At 38.6% G+C, this 15276-nt stretch overlaps 1 long non-coding RNA gene across 1 annotated transcript in view; it reads right to left on the reverse strand.

Moving 5' to 3' along the window:
* Positions 1-10990: 10990 nt before the first annotated feature.
* Positions 10991-15276, reverse strand: part of LOC149919394 (uncharacterized) — a 52259-nt gene continuing 47973 nt past the window's right edge. Inside the window, exons 4-5 of the long non-coding RNA XR_016464166.1 lie at positions 11208-11321; positions 10991-11124 (exon numbers count right to left, since the gene is read on the reverse strand). This is a non-coding gene — a long non-coding RNA (uncharacterized LOC149919394). The remainder of the gene's footprint in view (positions 11125-11207; positions 11322-15276) is intronic.

Here is a 15276-nt window from a genome sequence, read left to right on the forward strand (position 1 = left end):
AACTGCATCTGCTACTCTACTCTTTCCTGCTATTTTTTATGGGATTTCAGTGCTGTTCATTTCTCACAGCTATTTTTTGAAAGGCGACACAAAGTATGGGACTGCAGTAGTATTCACTCTTCCTCTCTAAGAAAATCTTCTGTATTTCCAGTCACTTACTTAAATGTTTCATAAACAAAACAAATGCATGGTATCGGGAGTGGAATCTATCTCAGAATTTCCATTTTAACTTTTCTTACTTTAACCCAGACTCTTCTTGTGATCTCAGCCTCTCCTCTGTGGCTTGATTATCTAAGAATAATTTTTTGGTACATTATAATGCAAACGTACATGCACACACACACATTTACTATAATTCGGGAAGACTAACCTACTTGGAACTATGACTAATAGTTAGTATTAAGTTTTGGTATACTTAATTAACATGTATTATTCTATTAAACTATTTTGAGAGTCAAAGTAGTAATGGTCACAATGATAAGGGTTAGTCAGTTTAACAGATAAGCTTTTTTTATATCTTCATGGTCAGTTAGTTCTAGGATTAAACTGCAGGCAGCTGAGGTTCAGCTCTACCTGAAAAGATACCAATACATAATTTCAAATTAGGAGTATTGGCTTATTCTGGTTACCTGTAATCTGCACAAATGATAAGTAGTGGCATAATGCCAACATTTGCACTTGACAGCTTTCTGGAACTCTAGTATCAGAAATAGCTTGTATGGAAATTTGAGAACCTTGGACAGTACTGGAATTCGGTAGGTATACGTTGGGAGTTTCACTGGGTGTCTCTGTTCCTAGACTGATCAGTGGAGATTACTCAATGTGGTCAGTGGAGCAGGAAGAACCATTCAGATGACCATCTACTAGATGTTTAGAAGTAGTTGCAGTTGCACATGCAACCTTTCCACTGAAACTGAGACATGAGGATGCTAGATCTGAGAAAGACTGAACAGTAGTGATACATGAATTCAATTTTTTATTTTTCTCTTTTGATGGATCCAGTGCTCCCAGAACCAAGATCTTGATTCAGTAAACTCCACCTAAAGGAAGACAGATGTGAAATGTAGGCTACCAGAGAATTATGCAGACTTATGTCTGCCCTAACAGCCATTGCTCTGCAAACAGTAGAAGAGACGCCAAACTTCCGAGTTCTGAGAAACTCCGAACTCCTAGTCCTGAGAAAACCTTGTTCTGAGAAAAGCTGTGGTTGGTGAACACTGAATTCCTTCCGAAGTAGAGAAGAGGTAGTGCTGATGGTTAAAGGGGTCTTACTCATCTTTTGCATCATGTGTTTCCATTTATAGTATTTGTCTGAAAAGTGTAATATGTGTTTCTAAGCCATCTTTGTCTTAGGTGGGTGAGAGAACCTGAGCTCTTACTAACTGAGTCAGCAATAAAATCTAGAACCTGAGCACTTAGAAAGGCAGCAATGAAATCTAGCTCAAAGTCTACCTGAAAGGTCATACCTTTGTGCTGTTGAAGATTTAAAGAAAAGCATATATCTTGAAACTTTTTTTCCAATTATTATTATTTTTAAGAAATTGTTATCACTTCATTTTGAATGAATGGAATGGAAAGGTAGATATGTGAAGAACTTTAAGACCTACAAACATCTGCAATGGTTAGGTATCTACCTAGATGGCAGTTGTATGCTGCATTTTCAGTATCACAGTTATGTATAGTATAGGGTCTCAAATTTTGCCTTAATCACATTTTAGCAGTTAGGTGCTATGGTTTGGGAATCTGAAGTTAGCTGGTGACTCAGAACACTTTTAAGTATGGTGTCTTTTTAATTGTGCCAGGACAAGAGACAATAGGCACAAATTGGAACATAGGAAGTTCCATCTAACCATCACAAATCACTTCTGTGCTGTGTAGGTGACAGAGCATTGGCACAGTTTGCCCAGAGAGACTGTAGTGTCTCTTTCTTAGAGATATTCAGAAGCCATATGGACGTGGCCCTGGGGACCTTGATCTGGGTGTCCCTGCTTGGTCAGGAGTTGGGCTGGAAGGACCCGAAGGTCCTGCCAAACTCAACCATGATGTGATTTTGTGATTTATGCCATTAACTGCTTGGAGTTTTGTTTGGTTTCTTATATTTCTGTCCAATTCCAATCTTATAAATCACGGTGAAAGAAAAATCTCTTCATCCACAATGAAAGTAGTTGTGCACTTTGTACACGAGGAGGTGAGACTAAACTCCAACTCTGGTTTTAGTAAATTAATTTTTTGGAATAATAAAAAGATATTGTTAATAGAATCAACAAAAATTCCATATCCAGATCTGATTATATCCAGGTTTGTATAATCCTACAGTTGGGGCAGTAACATGGGAGAACAAAGGTAACATTAGCCATTTTGAGGATTACTTGAACACTACTTTGGCTACTGGCTCATGATTCAATTAAACAAGTTTACTTTTCTTGAACTTGACTCTGTGCATCCAGAAATGTGTAGGATATGAAAGTGAAGGTATGAAAAGTGGAGGTATGAAAATGCTTTGTAGCTACAGCAGTCTGCTGAGAAGATACATCTGTCACCACATCTGTGCCTTCTTGCTCTCCGTGAGCTGGATCTGCTCGACTGAGCTGATTTCCTATCTATGCCAGCACTGACGGGTTCTTCTCTGGGAGTGCTGAGGAAGATCTGTGCTAGTAGAATTAAATATATGTTTCTATTTCTCTGTCTCCCTCCTTCAATGAGCCTGATCATATCTGAGATTCTGGATGTCTAATAATTCCCTGAGAAAACAATGAAAGTTAGGTAACTAAGAGAGAATGTCTTTCAATTCCTTCCACATTCCACTTCCTAGGGAATGTACATTTAAACTAAGGTACTGAGCAGTTAAGATTTTGGGGAGAAGTGCAAGTATATATGTAGACATAATATTTCAATAAATTTTAGGTACTATCTATGGGCTTCTAAAAATGTGCCTTTGTGTTTTGTTCTTACAAGGTCAAGCCACCCTGCTGTGCTTTTCTGTGGCAGATGACAGGAGTAAAACCATGCTTAAAAGCAGCCTGCACGCAAGGCCTCCTTTGCAGAGCGTGAAGGAGAACCTACAGTGTAGTATTTTTTCCTAGAATCTTTTGTTGAGTGAAATGTCTTAAAAAGAAACTTGTCCAGATCTGGATGAAAACCTAATCCATAGGACTGCACAAATAGGCACCTTTATTGTTTCCAGAAGAGATATGAATGGATTTTCAGTTACTAGAAGGCTTTTTTTTCTCCCTCTTTTTGCCTTTTTTTTTTTTTTTTTCCCATTTCTTTCTCTGTTTTTTAATAGCTAAAATAGCTGTTTTCAAATTACAGAAGAATGTGGAATGCTGTACTTTATAGCTCAGCTGTATTCACCTCTTTTAACACAGATTATAAATCATTTTCCAAGTAACAAGGAAGAAAAAAAAGCACAATAGAACTGATTGTTGATAGGAAACAAAATATTTTCATTGCCACATAATGTTAGTATTTTTCTCTGCTGTTTTTCTTTCAACATTTCTGTATGTATGTAATAAATCAATATCAAAAATATAGCCAAGTAAAGTCATCATTAATAAGCACACAATATGGAATGAGTGCAGTCCTAGACACAGTCTTTCTCCAGTAGATACAGGGTCTGTTATTAAAACTAATCAGGAATTTAATACCTAGAATTCTGTAGGGTATCAGACATCCTTAGCTTTAATTATTGGTAAAATGAAATTCACAGTTATTAAGCAAGCTAGATGAGATAGTTACTCATTTCTGAAAAGCCAACCTATTTTAGTAAGGAAAGAAACAAGCATTTAGGGAACTCTTAATCAAGCTAGACAAGATAGTTACTCTTTCATGAGGCTCAGAGTGGTAAGAAACTTAAAACCTTTTTGTTATAAGAGAACGTTAGGCTGTGAGATGCCAGATTGTACGGACAATGAACAGTGTGCAAGCAGATGCTCTTTGAGTCTTGTCCAGTGAGGCTTGTTTGTCCTGTCCACATGTCATCATTTAGGACAATGACAATTGTTCTCTGCCAGCAGCATATCCAATGCATTCCTTCTCCTTCATAGCCCATCAAATTGCTAGCAAACTGCAAACCGTATGCTCAGCAGCACAAGTATGGTGCTGCTGCTTGCAGTGATTACAGGCTTCTTTCAATCATTTCTGCACACCAACACACAGCAGAACCGGCATCGGCCTCTATGTTTGATGGTATTACTTGCCAGTGTTCAGAGGAAAACCTGACAGATAAAATTCATAATTAAAGCCACATAAATAAATAAATAAATAAATAAATAACTCTAGAATGTTTTGCAAGGAACAATACAATCTGGAAGTGCCAGGCTGTTGCCTTTTGGAAATATTGGGTGGCCTGAAATTAATCTGTTTATTTTTTGCTTATGTAAAAATGCTCACTTCATGACAACATCTGTTAAGAACCCAGAGGTTATAGAAGTCTAATTTGCATTTAAATGGAATAGAAACAGATGGAGCTGTTGAGAAACAGATTATAAAATCATCTGAATTTTAAAGTGACTTTACTGATGTTTTGTCTCATGTTTTTTTTTAGGATTCATGATACATATTTTTTAAAGTGATTCATCTTTCATCTTGGGTTTCCATGTTCTTGACCTAGTCTGATAGAGTTTGAGATGCAAGAGCATTTGCTGAATGTGGTATTTTTTATGTGTTTCAATTAGTAAAACACAAAGTCTGTATAAAGTATGGATATTAGAATAAATTCATAAGTATATCTTCTTTTCTTTTCTCTCCCAAGAAAAGCTATGATGAAAAAATCATGTGGTTTTTTTTTTGTTGTTGTTGTTTTTTGTTGTTTTTTTTTTGTTATAATACCCTGTTATAATCATAGAATCATAGAATTATGGAATCCTTAGAGCTGAAAGGTACCACTGAAGGCCATTGAGTCTGAGTCCCCTACAATGAACAGGGACACCACAGCTAGGTAATGTATAGATCCTGATCTATAATGATAGCATTGCACTGGGTAGATAACAACTTTTAGCTCATCAGCTGTGATGGATAGAGATAGAGCTTTCCTACGAGGTGCTCTGCTCCTGGGCAGGTGCATGCTGCACCAAGCGTGGAACAGCCTTGCAAAGCAAGGGGAGCACCTGTCACGGAGCTCATGCCCGGCACCACTGTCCTCCTTATGGAAGCACCACTTTGACATGCCAGGGGAAGGGCCAGGAGCAGGGAAGGAACATAAGCAGGCTTCCTACTTGAGAGAGGATAAACACGTGCAGGTGAGGAAGACTGGAACTTCATCTCTGCTCCTGAAGTCCAACTAACCAACAGATTTCAAGCTCTGGTGTGAGAAAGAGAAGAAGGTATGGATGACAACTTGATACCAGAATGGGATGATCACATTAAAAAGGTACAGCTGAGGAACCAAGTCACAACTGGTGCCGATTAAAAAAGGCAAAGAGTCTTAGTAATTCGAGATTCTTTGCTGAGAGGCAGTAAGGCACTCATCTGCTGCCCAAATAACCTCTCTAGAAAGGTTTACTGCCTGCCAGGGGCTCACATTTGGGATATCAAGATAAGGATATCTGTGAAATAGTCAGGAACAGATTGAGAGCCTGTGAGTTAAAATTAGGGATTGAACCACTGCGGGACAGCTGGTGGTCAGGGTCTACTACAAGCCACCTGATTAAGGGGAGTTTGTTGGCCTTCTTGCTGCAAGAAGTGTTGCACTCGCAGGTTATTATCTTACTGGTGGATTTCAACCACTTGGATATCTGCTGGGAAAACAACACAGCGAGCTGCAAGTGATCCAGGAGACTCCTGGAGTGCACTGATGATAACTTTCTGGTTCAAGTACTGACAGATCAACCAGAGGTGATTGAGTCATTGTTGCTAGACTCAGTGCTCACCAATGCAGAGGAGATCATTAAAGACATTAGAGGCACCCAGGACCACAGCAATATCATTCCCTGGTTAAGTTTGTGAGAAATGTGGGAATGGCAAACCATAGAGTCAGGACCCCTGAACTTTAGGAGAGAGAACTTCAGGCGCTTTCCAATTTAAAGAATTGTTGGACAGGGTCTCCTGGGAAGTTGTCCTTAGAGGCAAAGGAATGGAAAAAAGCTGGCTGTTCTTTTAAGGATGCCTTTTTTTGAGTGCAAGAGCTCTCCATCCTTCAGAATAGGTAGGAGAAGCAGGAAACCAGCTTGGATTGACCAAGACCTGCTGGGCAAATGGAGGGGAAAAATAAGACATCTACAGGCAGTAGAAACAAGGACTTGTCACATAGGAAGAATACAGGGATGCTGTCCAGACATGCAGAAATGGGGTTAGGAAAGCCAAGGCACAGATGGAAGTAAACTTGTTGGGTGATGTTAGAAACAACAGTAAGGTGTTCCATAGGTACTTTGATCAGAAGAGCCAGGCCAAAGAGAGAGTACCTCCTCTGATAAAGGAGTACTGGCTACAATAAATATGGAAAAGGCTGAGATACTCAACTAATTCTTTGCCTTGGTCTTCATTGGCATTCAGGATTCTCATATTTCTCACATCCTTGAACCTCACATTCCTGATCCTCTAGTGGGAACTAGGGTAGCAAAATCCCCTCCACTGTAAGACCAAAGCAACACTGAGACTACCTCATGAAACTGAATGTGTACAGTCTATGGGGTCAGACAACATGAATACCAGAGTCCTAAGGGAGCTGGTTGATATAGTTTCTGAGCCACTCTCCATCATATTTGAAAGCCATGGCTGCCATGAAAAGTCCTCAAGGACTGGAAAATTAAAGATCTCTTCCATTTATAAGAAAGGGAGGACAGGCAATGCAGTGAACTACAGGCAGGTGTAATTCTCACTTCTGTGCTTGGGATGTGCATGGAACAGATCCTCCTGGAAGACATATTAAGGCATGTGAGGGATGAACAGATGAAGCATGGCTTCATCAAGGGAAAGTCATTCCTGACCGATCTAGTGGCCATCTATGATGGAGTGACAACACCGGTGGACAAAGAGAAGGCAACTAGTGTCACCTGCCTGGACTTCTGCAAGGCCTTTGACATGGTCCCCCACCTCATCCTTATCTCTAAATTGAAGATATATGGATTTGAAAGATGGATTATTAGGTGTATAAGGAATTGGTTAGAAGGTCACAGTCAGAGGGTTATAGTCAATGGATCAATAGTTGAGAAAAGACCAGTGATCAGCGGTATTCTCAGGGGTCTGTCTTAGGATCAATACTCTTTAACATCTTTATCACTGACACAGATAACAGGATCAAATGCACACCCAGCAAGTTTTCTGATGACACCAAGCTGAGTTGTGCAGTTGATAAAGCAGAAGGAAGGGATGCCATTCAGAGGGGCCTTGATAAACTCAAAAAGGTGCACCCATGTGAACCAAATGAGATTCAATAATGCAAAGTGCAAAGTTGGGTTGCGGTAATCCCACTTATATTTACAGATTTGGAAAAGAATTCTATGAGAGCAGCACTGCTGAGAAGGACTTAGAGGTCCTGAGTGGTGAAGAACTTAACATGTGCCAGCAATGTACCATTGCAGCCTGGAAGGTCAATGGTATCATGGTCTGCATCAAAAGAGGCAACAGAGGTGATTGTCCCTCTTCTTTGCCCTCGTGAGGCCCCATCTGGAATACTGCAACACAGGAAAGGTGCTGAGCTTCCAGGGAGGGCTACAAAGTTGATCAGAAGGCTGGAGGACCTGTCCTATGAAGATAGGCTGAAAGAGCTGGTCTTGTTCAGTCTGGAGAAGAGAAGGCTGCAGGCAGACTTCATTATGGCCTTATTTAAGGGGAGATTATAAACAGGAGGGAAGTCAACTTTTTACACAGACAGACAGTGATATGACAAGAGGAAATGATTTTAAACTAAATGAGAGAAGATTTAGATTAGATGTCAGGGAGAAGTTTTTCAATGAGAGAGTGGTGAGGTGCTGGCATAGGCTTCCCAGAGAGGTTGTGGATGCCGTGACCCTGGAGGTATTCAAGGCCAGGTTGGATGGGGCCCTAACACCTTGATCTAGTTCTTGATCTAGCATTTGGCAACCCTATCCGCAGCAGAGGTCTTGGAACCTGATGATCCTTGAGGTCCCTTCCAAACCAAGCCATTCTATGATTCTGTGGTATGGGTATCAGGTTTTTTTCTCCACCTCTTTTGTGTTAATAGCAATTAAGGGACAGAAGCCTTATCTTCATTTCTAGCTTTTGCAATTCAAGAAGCATTTGTGATTAAAATAGAAATTTTATTTATGGAAAAGCTTTCTGGGGTTTCTAGTAGTACCATCTGTTTTCTCCACCAAATGATCATTGTAGTCAATTGTCTGAAAATCATAGAACTGGAGTACTTGCTTTAAATCTAACACTTCTTTTACTGTATTGCTGGGGGGAACACTACACATGCATAAAGCCAAGTATGTGTTCTAATACTCTCATTGGGTAAAAGTATTTAACTAAAAAAAGCTAATGCATTTATGCCTACAGTGAGATTCAATTATGCCGCTTCTTTATGCTTGAGATATCACTGTTAATTTTATCTTTTGTAATGATGTGTTTGCATATTTTCATGTTTAGAAAAGATAAAAAATACTATTTTGAGAACTACTAATTTAAACTCACAAAATAAAAACTTTTGTAATCATTCTCATGGAAAAAAAAAAAAAAAAAAAGTGAGATTCTTCTTGTTATTTCAAGAAATGGCAAAATTAGCAGTGAATTCCTACTTAAAATCTATGACATCTCAAGACTTGTGTGGCATTTGGTAATACATCAAATCAGAAGGAAATGAAATAACTACTGTGAGTGGTATGGAAGGTTATGAGCCTAGTTTATATTAACAGTTCTATGTCCTTGTTAAAACTGTTGCAAAGAAAATACTCCTGTATTTTCCAGAGCTGTAGTCCTACCTCCATCCAAAGCAATAATTTGTCTGTAACATTTTTGAGGTAATAAATGTATTTCAGTATGTATAAAGCATAAAGGTTGAATGCAATCACAAATGAAGGCTGATAAATATTTTTTGTTTTTTAGAAAGAGGACTGCTAAACAACTTCACTTTTCAACATTTGTATTGCCTCAGATATGATGACAGGTAAAGGTCTGTGCCATTCTTCATGAGCTCACTGACATTGGCTGGGCATGTGCTCTCAGTGCCTGTCTTCCCAGTACTCCTTCTGAAGGTGAGCACCGACATCAGTGACAAGAGCAGCCAGTTCCACTCAGGCTTCTCAGCCTTTGTTGTGTCTCAGATAGTAGAAACTACCCCCGTGTATGTGACATCTGGGGCTTACGTGATATTGCATCAACTAAGAATTTATTATTTGTTTCCAATTTACAGAGTTGTTGGAGTCTTTTTTTAAGGGTATTTCCCTGCAGCATGAGTCGATCTCTAGTTTACTCATATTTTTTTGGGAAGGGGAAAGATGTCAGTATTTCCATTAGTTAAAGTCATGTTCAGCATTCAAAGTTTGTAATTCCCACAAAAGAGTAAGCAGTATTGTTGAGGATAAGGAAAAATCGCATCTCTCAGATCCTCTGTTTTTTATCTAGTTGTCAAAAACCTCAGCATAAAAGCTCAGGTTTTATTTTTATACATACACATAAATGGTAAATACCCCAGAAAGCTAATAAGCCATGAAGTTTAGGATAAATTCAGGTGCTGTGATAGAATAACCAAAACAACGTCTAGTTACAGCTCTCTTGAAGAGTTTGAAAGTTCATTGTTTGATAGCATCAGAAGATCTTGAATCATTTTCTAAATTATCACAATATCAGATCATTATCCATGTCATACTCTAAAATGTGGGGCATTACTCCTACCTCCATCCCAGATAAGACAATTCTCTGTGTAAATCTCTTCAAATTCAAAAATAAGTAATTTGTGATATCATTGGCCATTATCGCTGAAGACTAATATGAGGAATAGCTGCTATTACAATAATTAAACAGATGAAGAAGCATATATTAAACATGAGAATATATTAGGACCTTCATTATCCATCAACAAATGCAAATGACCACATCCAGTTACCTACACTAAAGTCATTCTTATGAATGGTATTTACAGTATTTTAACCCAATAAAAGCAAAACATTTGAAAAATATATATATTTTCATTTTTTAAATTAGAGATAGTATTTTGTTCCATAAATTGATTTCTGAACTTTTAATCTCCAATTTAATCCCATTGCTCTACTAAAAAAGCTCTGAAAGCTGAACTTCTCAGACCCAGGTTCTGACTTTTAAACTCATGGAGTATTGAGAGATGCCTTACAGGGGAAAAAGAAGTCAAGTTTCTTCCTTTTAATCACCACTGTTTGTTAGTGTAAGTGTTGCCTACCACAAAAAGCACATACTCCAGAATTCATAAGAAATCATAAGCTGTTCAGTGACTCAATAAGTTTATCAGAACATTTTTTCAGGAAATGAATACCTAGATAATATTTTATAAGCACAGAGCAGCACGCATAATCAGTGCTAGAAAGATGAATGTGAGGTAACGTAATACATATGTGACTTTCTGTCAGAGACTTTATTTTTAACTGTGAGACATACAAAAATGAATTAAAGTTAGATTTTTCTTACTCTAGTCTACACTGAAATTTGGTAACCTTCTTGTCTATACCAGACCATAGTCATGAAGTTTTTGTTTAACATGCAAGGAAGATACAAATAAGAAATAGAAACAAGAATATTATGACAATATATAAATAAATAATGAATATATTAGATCCATGTCCTGCAAACTTAAGGCACATGAGCTTCTCTGAAAGTAGTGTCTGCTGATGTCAGTGGAAATCTTTTGTGACATGTTGTGTTATGTAAACAGGAATTAATAGCGGTACACAGGAATAACTTTGAAGTACTTCTGCTTCTTTCACTTTAAGGAATGCATTTTATACCTTGAAATAATTTGAGATCAAATTTAAGGCCAGAGCATACCTCCTTCTTAGAAGTTCATGCACTGAGATAATAGTTAAAGAACAAAATAGAAACTAACAGCAACAACAAACCCATGCATTTCGATTCTGCTCTTCTGAGGTCATTGCTCCAAGTTCAGGTACCTGCACTCCATCCTTTCTTTGGCAGCTCTTTATCTGCATCCCCTTGTCAATTCAAGTTCTTGGTAAAATGTGGCACCATGTATCACAGCTGTATAGAAATTCAGAGCTTTGAACAACAATGTATTGATGATTTTGTTTATGCTAAAATCACAAAACAAAAAATATTCATACTCAACATGAGAACTTCAGTGTGTCTCTTCCTTCTTGCAGAGGTCACCAAGGATCAGAATAAACTCTGCTTCCCACTATCTTCACTACAAACTGGAGAAGAAGGGGTGTTTAAAACTAAAAAAAAAAAAAGGGGGGAGTGAGAGGGGAAGGAAAGCACAGTCCTTCTGCTTTTCTCCCTCCCACTTCCCCAAAACATCACACCAATATTATTATTTAAGACAAAATGAACTTCAATTGTCAGGCAACAAATTTCCTTGGCATATTTTCAGAGGGACATGCTAATCTACTAGATGGTGATCCTGATAGAAGAAGCTTTATTGGGATTTCATGATGTCTTTATTTTCCTTGTTGAGCCAGGCTCTAAATCCTCTCTTTCTGGTTTAAGAACTAATTTTTGTAAGACTGCTTCAGAAAGTGTTGTGTAGAGTGGACCTTTTACTTTCCCTTCCATTCCCATCCTGAGAATTTCTCTTGTTGATAGGGGAAGAAAAAGAACATGGATGTATGCAACAAAAAGTATTTATCATTCATTTCATTTTGAACACTTTTTCAATATCTGAACCTCCCCTGACACAGTTTCATGGTCATATCAGTGGTCACCAGGGAGAATAAAAGCAATTTTTTAATCCAAACTGTGCAAATCTGCCATCTTATTTCTTCTCTTGAATTTTGGATTTTTTTTTTTTTTAATCTATTTCCAGATTTATATATATGCTAGCAGGTTTATGACTTTGCTAGCATTTTTTCAGACTATACAGTGTAGCCAGTTGCCTTTGGCAGTCGCAAAGACCTGACGTAGATCTTAGAAATGATGAGTGAGAGATTTGCGAATGGCTGAGCTCTCACTGGCCACTACCAACTACAAAAAATTGTTTTTTGTCATATGCTATTTGTCTGTAAAATCAATAACTGTCCAGCCTTACAAACTCAGCCTTTATAAGCACTTAAGTTGCTTTAGAATTTACCAGACTGTTAAGAAGGTTGCTTTATGCAGATTGAAAGTGTGGGGGGCGATGAATTTTCCTACCTGAGGGTTACAGCCCATCTCTAACCACAGCATCACAGCAAAGCTGCAGAGGATGTCTGAGTCACTTAAGCACTCACCAAATATAACCCAAATCACTTCAGGGCTGCACTAGGTCAGTTAGTCTGGGGCTCACAACCACAAGCATTTCACTCTTTTACTTGTGGTTAATGGGAAACAGGAATTCAATGGTGATACCAGTAGAGGCAAAAAGCTTACACAGTAAAACTAAAAAAAAAAAAAAAAAAAAAAATGGTCGTCCTAGATTACAGGCCGTTTTCCCCCAGCCATTAGCTCTGGCTCACCATTAGCTCTGGCTCAGGCCAAGGCCCTGGCTGAAGAAGCACCTTTGCAGTGGAACTGCATGCATGAAGCTGTCCCGCCAGGCTTGTAGCACCAAATTCCTAGCATTAGACAGTTTTCTCAGTACTTTTTGAAGTCAGACTGAATTAAAGAAATGAGTCTGGCGGATGCATCCAGGATCAAATATTAATTGCAAAGACCCTTGGATGTGAAGTGATTCAACTCTGTATTTTACAGATTTGATCCTGTCTGTATTATGTTTATAAGGCAAGAAAACAGAGAAGCCTTGTCAGCAACAGGCTGAAATTCAAACACATGAATATTCCTGATAATATTGCACAAGAGCCATCTTTTCAATGCAAGTGATTGGCTCAAAACATAATAAACACACTGGATTTAAAAGGTATGGATCAGATTTTTAGTTCACATTCACAATTCCTTTGCAACAAAGAGGGCTTTTATTCATTATTGGTGAAAACAGATAGCAAATGTTGGTGATTATGTTGAAAAATTGTGTTTCATAGTTGAGAACTTACTCTATCAAATGATCTTGCTGTGTTTTTTGTGTCTATTGTAGTTTCCATATAAACATATGGTGAGCATTATTTTCAGAGTGACATATATATATCCCAGCAAAAACATGTTGGCATTTCCAAATGGTTAATTATTCCTTTTCTACATTTTCACATTTTGGAAAGGAGTATAGTTCCTCTCCAGTGTTGTGCCCAGTGCTGAGACCATGATCTCTCCTCCTGCAGCACTTGCCAAATTCCACTGAAGTGACAGGAGGCACAGTGCATCCTACTTCAGCTCTATGCTGGCAGTATGTACAGCAATTGCAAACTACACTCACAGAAATCTTCCCAACAGCTCTGTTTGGGCCTGAGGCTGACCCTAGAGTCTGTCTAAAAGACTTAACAGTAAGAGCTGGGAGATGATATTGAAAGGCTGTGTCACAGGCTAAGTCCATTTACCTCCCCCAGGTACTGTGAATGAAAGAGGTTAAGCAGGCAGCTCAGCTCAGTCACATCAGATGCATGTGCTAGGAACAAACACTTGTGGTGTGACATCTGTATCCATGTACTACTAGCTTCAAGCAAACTAGAATGAGATAATGAGAGCTGTGTATATAGGACTATGTTAAATCATAGAATCATAAAACGTTTTTTGTTGGAAGGGACATTAAAGATCATCTAGTTCCACCCCCCTGCCATTGCCAGTGTTGCCACCCACCAAACCAGACTCACCAGGGCCCCATCCACCCTGGCCTTGAATGCCTCCAAGGATAGGCATCCACAACTTCTCTGGATAATTTATTCCGGGGTCTCTCTGAGTAAAGAATTTCCTCCTAATATCTAATATAAAACCCCTCTTAGTTTAAAACTATTAGCCCTTGTCCTATCACTACCTCCCCATGTAAAAAGCCAATTTCTCTCCTGCTTGTAAGCTCCCTTTCATAAGAACTGGAAGGCCCACTGAGGTCTCCCACAGCTTTGTCTTCTCCAAGGTGAACAGACCCAACTCCCTCAATCTTTCTTTATAAGAGGGGTGCTCCAGCCCTCTGATCATATTCTTGGCCCTCCTCTCCAAAATCTTTTCTTTAACATAAGTGGACAAACGGTATACCTCATCTACAAAAACTGGTACATTTATTGCATGTCTTTGACTGTTATTTTCATCTCTTAAAAATCCTGACTAGATTTTCACCTCTTAAAAATCCTCCACACCTTTAGCCAAAGCAGTTTGCCATGAGAAATACATGAGCAGACAAGCTGATCAGAAGTGCTCACACTCATCCTGTTGTCCAGAGCTAGGAAAACTATCCTGTTTGCAGGCAGGAAATATATTAGTAGTCTTTTGTCGTTTACATCAACAGCAAAGTAATTTGAGGTGGCATGTGCAGCCTCACAAGAAGTTTTGTTCTGTTGTGAATCACTGATGCGAACTGCCACAAGGCAGGGTTTGGAAGCCAGTGTCTTGGCAAAGTGGGCTGCCCACAGCAGCCTCCAGCTCCTGGAAGTGAATGCAAGTTACAAACTTGTGAATGGTATCTCATTTGCTCCAATTACTTTGCTGTTGATGTGAAAGGCAAAAGGCTACTAATAACTTAAATCTGCACTAATAGTTTCTGCATTATTTCTCCATCAGCATAGTACCTGCTTCAAGAGAAGCAGAATGAGTCATTCAAGGTGGAAACCAAACTTCATAGCAAAACAGTGGAGTTTACGGGGAGTTTATGCCAGGGAGTATAAAATGAAACAACTGTGTGTGAGTAAGGAAAGAAAACAAGAGGTTGACAGTTTGTCTGACAGTGACCCATAATACCAGGAAGATAGCCTCTGTTGGCTTTCTAGCTTCATAATTTTGTCAAAGTCCATAGTGAGATGCATCAAAAGTTATGACTCTTATTCTTAAATCTGATTTTGAAGTAAAATTTTCCAGTCTTTTGGCTTTCTCATTTCAGATCATCAGGCTGTAAAGCCAATTAAACTTCTTATAAGTTCCCAGAAAAACAAACAAACAAAAAAACGTAGGTTTTGTACAAGGCAATTGGTTTTATGACTGAGGAAAAAAAGGACAGCTACAAGGATAAATCAATTTATCCACTGCATTTTTTTTTTTTAATGTAAATTCAATAAAACATTCCTTAGACGCATAGTCTGGTTTACAGCCTCCTCTAATGTTAGCCATCTGTAAACAGTATAAAGCTGAGAAAGGCAAGCTGACTGATGTTTAATGATG

The sequence above is a fragment of the Phasianus colchicus genome, chromosome 1, assembly GCF_987193195.1.
Source record: "Phasianus colchicus chromosome 1, bPhaCol1.hap1.1, whole genome shotgun sequence".
Classification (NCBI taxonomy): Eukaryota; Metazoa; Chordata; class Aves; order Galliformes; family Phasianidae; genus Phasianus; species Phasianus colchicus.